Genomic DNA, 6,504 nt, shown 5'->3' with positions numbered 1-6,504 from the left:
CAGTTGACTATATCCACAGAAAACCTGACAAAGCTTAAAAAGGAATTCTAGACACAGAACAACAGAGTTAAACATGGCTTAATGTCGTGTCTCCTTTAAGAGAGGTTTTCCTGATTCAGTGGTAGCAGAAAAAGAAACAAAAATGTGCAGTGGCTTCCTGTGCCATGCTGCCAGCATGAACTCTGACTCTTTCAGGAGGTCCAGCTAATTTAAATGGGGTTTGTGAACAGAGTGCTACAACTTGCTTAATGTCAACACAGACCTGCTGTGACCTGACCCTGGATCTGGGGTGGAGAGAATGGCTCTCAGAGGCAATGAATAGACCTCCAACATGTTGGACTGGGCAGAGCCAAAAGGCAAAGCAGCCTTAGTCCTAGCAATACTGCTTTTCATTTTAAGAAGCAGTCCTGGTAAGAAAAGGGTTACAGATATACAATAAGGACAGATTCAAATAAAAAAGACTTCTAAATGGGTCACAGTGTATTTTAAAAATTTATGTAGGCTTGGGAGAGAGAAGAGAAAGAGTAAAGAGACACTAAATGTAATATAAAAGTGTATAGCCAGTCATAGATTAAGGGAGTAAAGGTAATAAAATAAATATTAAACTTGTAGAAAAAGTAATACAGTAAGAAAAATAAGCCATGTAAAGATGGAATATACATAGTCTAGATTGTGTATATTGTGAGATTTTTTGCATTTTCTGGCTGTGAAGGAGCTAAGTGTTGGGAGCAGTGAACCCCCAGATCCTGAATTTCTTGTAAACAATTTGTTTTCCTCCTGAGTGTCTCTGAATCCAGTGATCCAAGTTCAAATCTCAGTGGGACCTCCACTTGCGGTACACTATGCCCATCTGCGCTCTATGTGCTGCCATACAATTTGTGAACCAGACAAGGGGCTAGATATTGAAACACACAAAGACTCGTAGACAGAGAGAGATACATGGGTCATCCTTAAAACAGGAATGCCCCAAGAATGCTCCCTTTATTGTGTCCAGGGGCAGCTTATATAGGATAGCCATGCTCCAGCCATCAGGAACTCCTGAGGGTCTCATGCTCAGAGCCACTATAGGCACTCAGATCAGGGGAAAACAAGTTGTTTACAAGAAATTCAAGATCTGGGGGTTCACAGCTCCCAACACTAAGTACAGAGAGACATTTCATTGCATGGGCTGCTAAGCTAAACCAGAATATATACTTTAAAGGTATCTTGATTCCAAAATTTGGATCTAAGGATTTGTTGCTTTGGAAAAGAGGTTCTGCTTTTGTTTCCACTGAATATGAGAACTTATAGATCCCTTCCAGGCTAATGTGGTTTGATGGACCAAGACCTCCCCAAAAGGTCTCCATGAATACCTCAAAAATACTTTACCCAACAAAAAGCAGGAAGCAGTTTGGAGAGAACTATGACTAAATTCCCTAAATGACTGTTTATAAATATTTGTTTACATTTAAAGGGGGATATGATATAGAAACCAATACTTTGCATTGGTATGGATCTTGGTCTATTGATACAAATTTAAAGTCAGTATTGTTATATGTATATTTCATATCTTGATTAAGGTATTATATTTGTGCAACTTATTTAAAAATGCAATGTATATTTAAGAAATTTGAGTTAATAGATAATCATCTATAATAGTCAAGCTTGTAGGCATGTTAGGTTTTCTAGATATATAGAGTTATATTTCAGTTAGGTAGATATTCTTCAAATCTTTCAGAGACCTTCAGAATATGACATTTAAAATGTTTTAAAAACTGAGGATTTTTCATGACAGTGAGATACATCTGTTCCTGGCAGCACCAATTTACTTCAAGAGGATGATGGGCACCAAAGAAGCTTCTTATAGCATTGGTTAGTCATTTGGGCAAGAAACTGCTCTTTCCTGGACTGCTTGATGCTATGCTGTGTGAACTGGACATACAGGATCCACAGAAAAATGACTGCTGAACTTGCTAAAGAAGGTGAGACAGTCCTTTGAGGTTCCTGCTTCATAAAAGAGTCTTCCAGACATTCTGCAGGACACAGAGAAAAGTTACTGACAAACTACCAATATAGGCAGAAATGTCTTTGAAATTTCCTGCTTCATGGGAAAGTCTGCTGGATACTATGGGCTAGTAGACTGAAGATGGGTGCCCACAGCATTACAAAAGAACTTTGGGTGACTGTCTAGGCAGCTAAACATCTCTGTCATTTCTAGAGTTTTGGAAGTTGCTTACAATGCAGTTCCTTTTTACTTAGGTAATATTATATCCTTCTGGAGTCTTTGATGGAGTTGAAGGATAGATAGTTATAGTTTTACTTAGTTATGATAAAAAATAAAGTAAATAGAAATATTGTTATTGTAAGTAATTCTTGCTTGATACCTGTTATATGTAATTTTACTATGTTAAAGTTAAAACCTTCCTTTTTATTTAAACAGAAAAGAGGAAATGGTGTGGGAAGTCCTTCTGTATGTATTGCTTTATTGGTTAATGAATAAAGAAGCTGGCTTGGCCTGTGATAGGGCAGAGTAGAGCAAGGTGGGGGGAGGAATAACTAAACTATATGCTGGGAAAAAGAAGGTAGAGTTGTAAGATGCCATAGAGCCACCAGAGGAGAAAGACGCAAGCCTCCAGCTGGAACCTTGCCAGTAAGCCACAGCCCTGTGTTGATACACAGATTGACAGAAATGGGATAGTTTAAGATATAAGAGTTATCCAGAAATATTTGGCTAAACAGTATTGCAAATAATATAGTTTCTGAGTGATTATTTCAGGGTTGAGCAGCCAGGAACAAACAAGCAGCTTCCCACAACACTGGTCTACAGAATGAGCTCCAGATCAGTCAGGGTTACATAGTAAAACCCTGTCCCAATAAATAAGCAATCCAATTTTGGGATTTCTTCCTTCCCTCCTTCCTTTTTTTTTTCACTTCTGTGTAGGGGATGAAACACAGGGCCTCCTGCAGGCTAGGCAAGAACTCTATAACCAAGTTACTTTTCCAGTGAAAGAAACAATTTTAAATAGCAAAATAAAATTAACTAAGATAAGAGATTCAAGAGAGGCAGGGTTTTCTAAGTCTCTGCTCACTCCAAAAGTCTGATTTGGGACTGGAGCTATAGCTCAGAGGTAGAGTGCTTGTTTTACATGCACAAAGCCCTGAGTTTAATTTCCAGCATTGAGGACAAAGAATAAAGTCTCATTTGGGTGTAAGTTACCTAGAGACAGTTCATAACTTGCAGCTAAAGCCATGACCAAGACTCACAATCAAGATAGTTTCTTAAGCTTGCACTAAGGGTGTTGTCCATTTTGCTATAGCTGTGACTCATATGGAGCTATTTACTTAAAACATTAAGTTTTCGGAAATTCTGATTCCTTGTGTCTGGAGCTGAGATCAGACTTATTTTCAAATTTTATTTTTTTTTAATTACAGACACATGTGTCTATGTTTCTGTTTGTGGGCATGTGCACATGAGTGCTGGTGCCTGAGGAGGCCAGAAGAGGGCATTGGATCCCTTAGAGCTGTATTTGCAGGTGTTCTGAACCACTTGATGTGAGTGCTAGGAACTGAACTTGAGTCTTCTGCAAGAGCAACAAGTGTTCTTAACTATTGAGCCATGTCTTCAGCCCAGGACTTGTATTTTTAACAACTTCTTCCCCTATTCTGTTGTAGGCTTGGGGAATAGAGTTTTGCATTCAATTTGAGGTTCGTCTGTCACTATTGCTGTGTAACAAATAGTCGCAGAGCTCCTCACTATCGTTTCACTCTGTTTATGGAGCCTGCCGGGAATTTGAAAAGAAACTCTGTAATGTCTGGAACCTCAGTTGGGAAGACATGAGGGCTAGAGGCTGTACTCCTCTGAAAATTCCTTTGGTTGCACAGTCAGTAGTGAGTGCTGGCTATTGATGGGGACTTTGGCTGTGGCTCTTCCTCAGAATATCTACCCATGGACCTCTTTACGTCTTGGACTTCCTCATAGCATGCTCACCAGATTCTAGGACTAAAATTCAGAAGAAAGAACAGGAGGAAACTTGCTACAATCTGTGACTAGGTGGGGGTGGCACACGCCTCTAATCCCAGCACTTGGGAGGCAAAAGAAGGTAGGATCTCTGTGAGTTAGAGGCCAGCCTGGTCTACAGAGCAAGTTCCAGGACAGGCTCCAAAGCTACAGAGAAACCCTGTTTCAAAGGAAGAGAGGGAGAGAGAGAGAGAGAGAGAGAGAGAGAGAGAGAGAGAGAGAGAGAGAGAGAGAGAGAGAGGTACCACATTTGCTAGAGTCCCAGGCCATCACATTCGAGGAGCAGGACACGTAGATAGATCCCACTTGACATGCTATAGAAGTGGGTGGGTGGAAACTTGCTTCATGACCTTCATTGGGAAACATCACCTTCTGCAGATGGAAGCTGGGTGGATACAGGAAAACTCTGGGAAGTGTTTTTCTCCCCAACCTAGTAGGAACAAAATCTCCATTCCTCACCTTTTACTTGTTGGCTTTTTAAAAAAATTGTTTTTATTGAGTTATATATTTTTCTTCACTCCCTTCCCTTCCTCCCCCCTCCACTTCTACCCTCTCTTATGATCCCCATGCTCCCAATTTACTCAGGAGGAGATCTTGACTTTTTCTACTTCCCATGCAAATTAGATCAATGTATGTCTCTCTTAGGGTCCTCTTTGTTGTCTAGGTTCTCTGGGATTATGAATTGTAGGCTGATTTTCTTTGCTTTAAGTCTAAAAGCCACTTATGAGTGAGTACATATGATGTTTGTGTTTCTGGGTTTGGGTTACCTCATTCAATATGATGTTTTCTAGATCCATCCATTTGCCTGCAAATTTCAAGATGTCATTTTTTTCTGCTATGTAGTACTCCATTGTGTAAATGTACCACATTCCTTATCCATTTATCAGTCGTGGGGCATTTAGGTTGTTTCCAGGTTCTGGCTATGACAAACAATGCTGCTATGAACATAGTTGAGCACATGTCTTTGTGGTACGATTGAGCATCCTTTGGATATATACCCAAAAGTTGTATTGCTGGGTCTTGAGGAAGACTTTTTCCTAATTTTCTGAGAAATCACCATACTGATTTCCAAAGGTGCTGTACCAGTTTGCACTCCCACCAGCAATGCAGAAGTGTTCCCTTTACCCCACATCCTCTCCAGTATAAGTTGTAGTCAGTGTTTTTGATCTTGGCTATTCTTACAGGTGTAAGATGGAATCTCTTATTTCTCTGATGACTAAGGATGTTGAGCATTTCCTTAAGTGTCTTCCAGCCATTTTAGATTCTTCTGTTGAGAGTTTTCTGTTTAGGTCCGTACCCCCTTTTTTCTTTTACTTAATTATTTGTTCTTTTGATGGCCAATTTCTTGAGTTCTTTGTATATTTTGGAGATCAGCCCTCTGTCTGATGTGGGGTTAGTGAAGATCTTTTCCCATTCTGTAGGCTGTTGTTTTGTCTTGTTGACCATGTCCTTTGCTTTACAGAAGCTTTTCAGTTTCAGGAGGTCCCATTTATTAATTGTTTTTCTCAGTGTCTGTGCTACTGGGGCTATATTTAGGAAGTGGTCTCCTATGCCAATGTGTTCAAGTGTATTACCCACTTTCTCTTCTATTAACTTGGTTGCTTTTTTGGTGGAGGGAAGGGATGCTGGGGATAGAACCAAGGTTCTCACATGAGCTAGGCAAGTGTTCTATCACTGAGTCCCCCACTCCCCAGCCCTAAGATTTTTCTTAGGTCTTTTTTGTTTATTATTGTTGTATTATTATTGGGTATGGATGCATATCTGGGCTTACCTGTATGTGAGAATAGACATGTGTGCACATGAATGAAGAGGCCAAAGGACAATCTCAGGTGCTATGCCTCAGGTACCCTCCACTTGTTTCAACACTGGAAGTACAAGGGTGTACTGCCATGCCCAGCTTGCTTTTCCTTTCTTTATTTCCTTTCTTTCTTTCTTTCTCTCTTTCTTTCTTTCTTTCTTTCTTTTTGTTTTTTTGTTTGTTTGTTTTTTCAAGACAGAGTTTCTCTGTAGTTTTGGAGCCTGTCCCGGAACTCACTCTGTAGATCAGGCTGGCCTTGAACTTATGGAGTTCCCCCTTCTCTGCCTTTCGAGTGTTGGGATTAAAGATGTGTGCCACCACTGCCTGGCTAATGCCCAGCCTTTTAAGGGTGGTTTCTGGGGATTGAACTTGGGTGATAGTTCCATCCATGTGCACTGGGTGGTTACCCAACCACCCTCTCCCTACATGAGACATCGGGACATTTTTATACCTCCTCCAGGGCACACACGTGCGGCTTTAATCCTAAACTTGACAGTTCTGCTGTGGAAGAAACCTGCGGCAAGGATTCTGTAGGGGTTATTTAGAGCTGCATTCAGAAATTTATTTTACTTTAATTGTGGGTGTGTGGCGCATGCAAGTGAGTGTGTGTGTTGCACATGCCTTTGGAGACCAGGGCAGGGTGTCATGTGTCTGTCTCCATCGCCTTAGAGTTTATTGCTTTAGTTTAGTGTCTCTCCCCAAATCTGAA

This window comes from Arvicola amphibius, chromosome X (assembly GCF_903992535.2).
Source record: "Arvicola amphibius chromosome X, mArvAmp1.2, whole genome shotgun sequence".
In the NCBI taxonomy this organism is placed as follows: domain Eukaryota; kingdom Metazoa; phylum Chordata; class Mammalia; order Rodentia; family Cricetidae; genus Arvicola; species Arvicola amphibius.
This window is presented reverse-complemented; position numbering follows the sequence as displayed.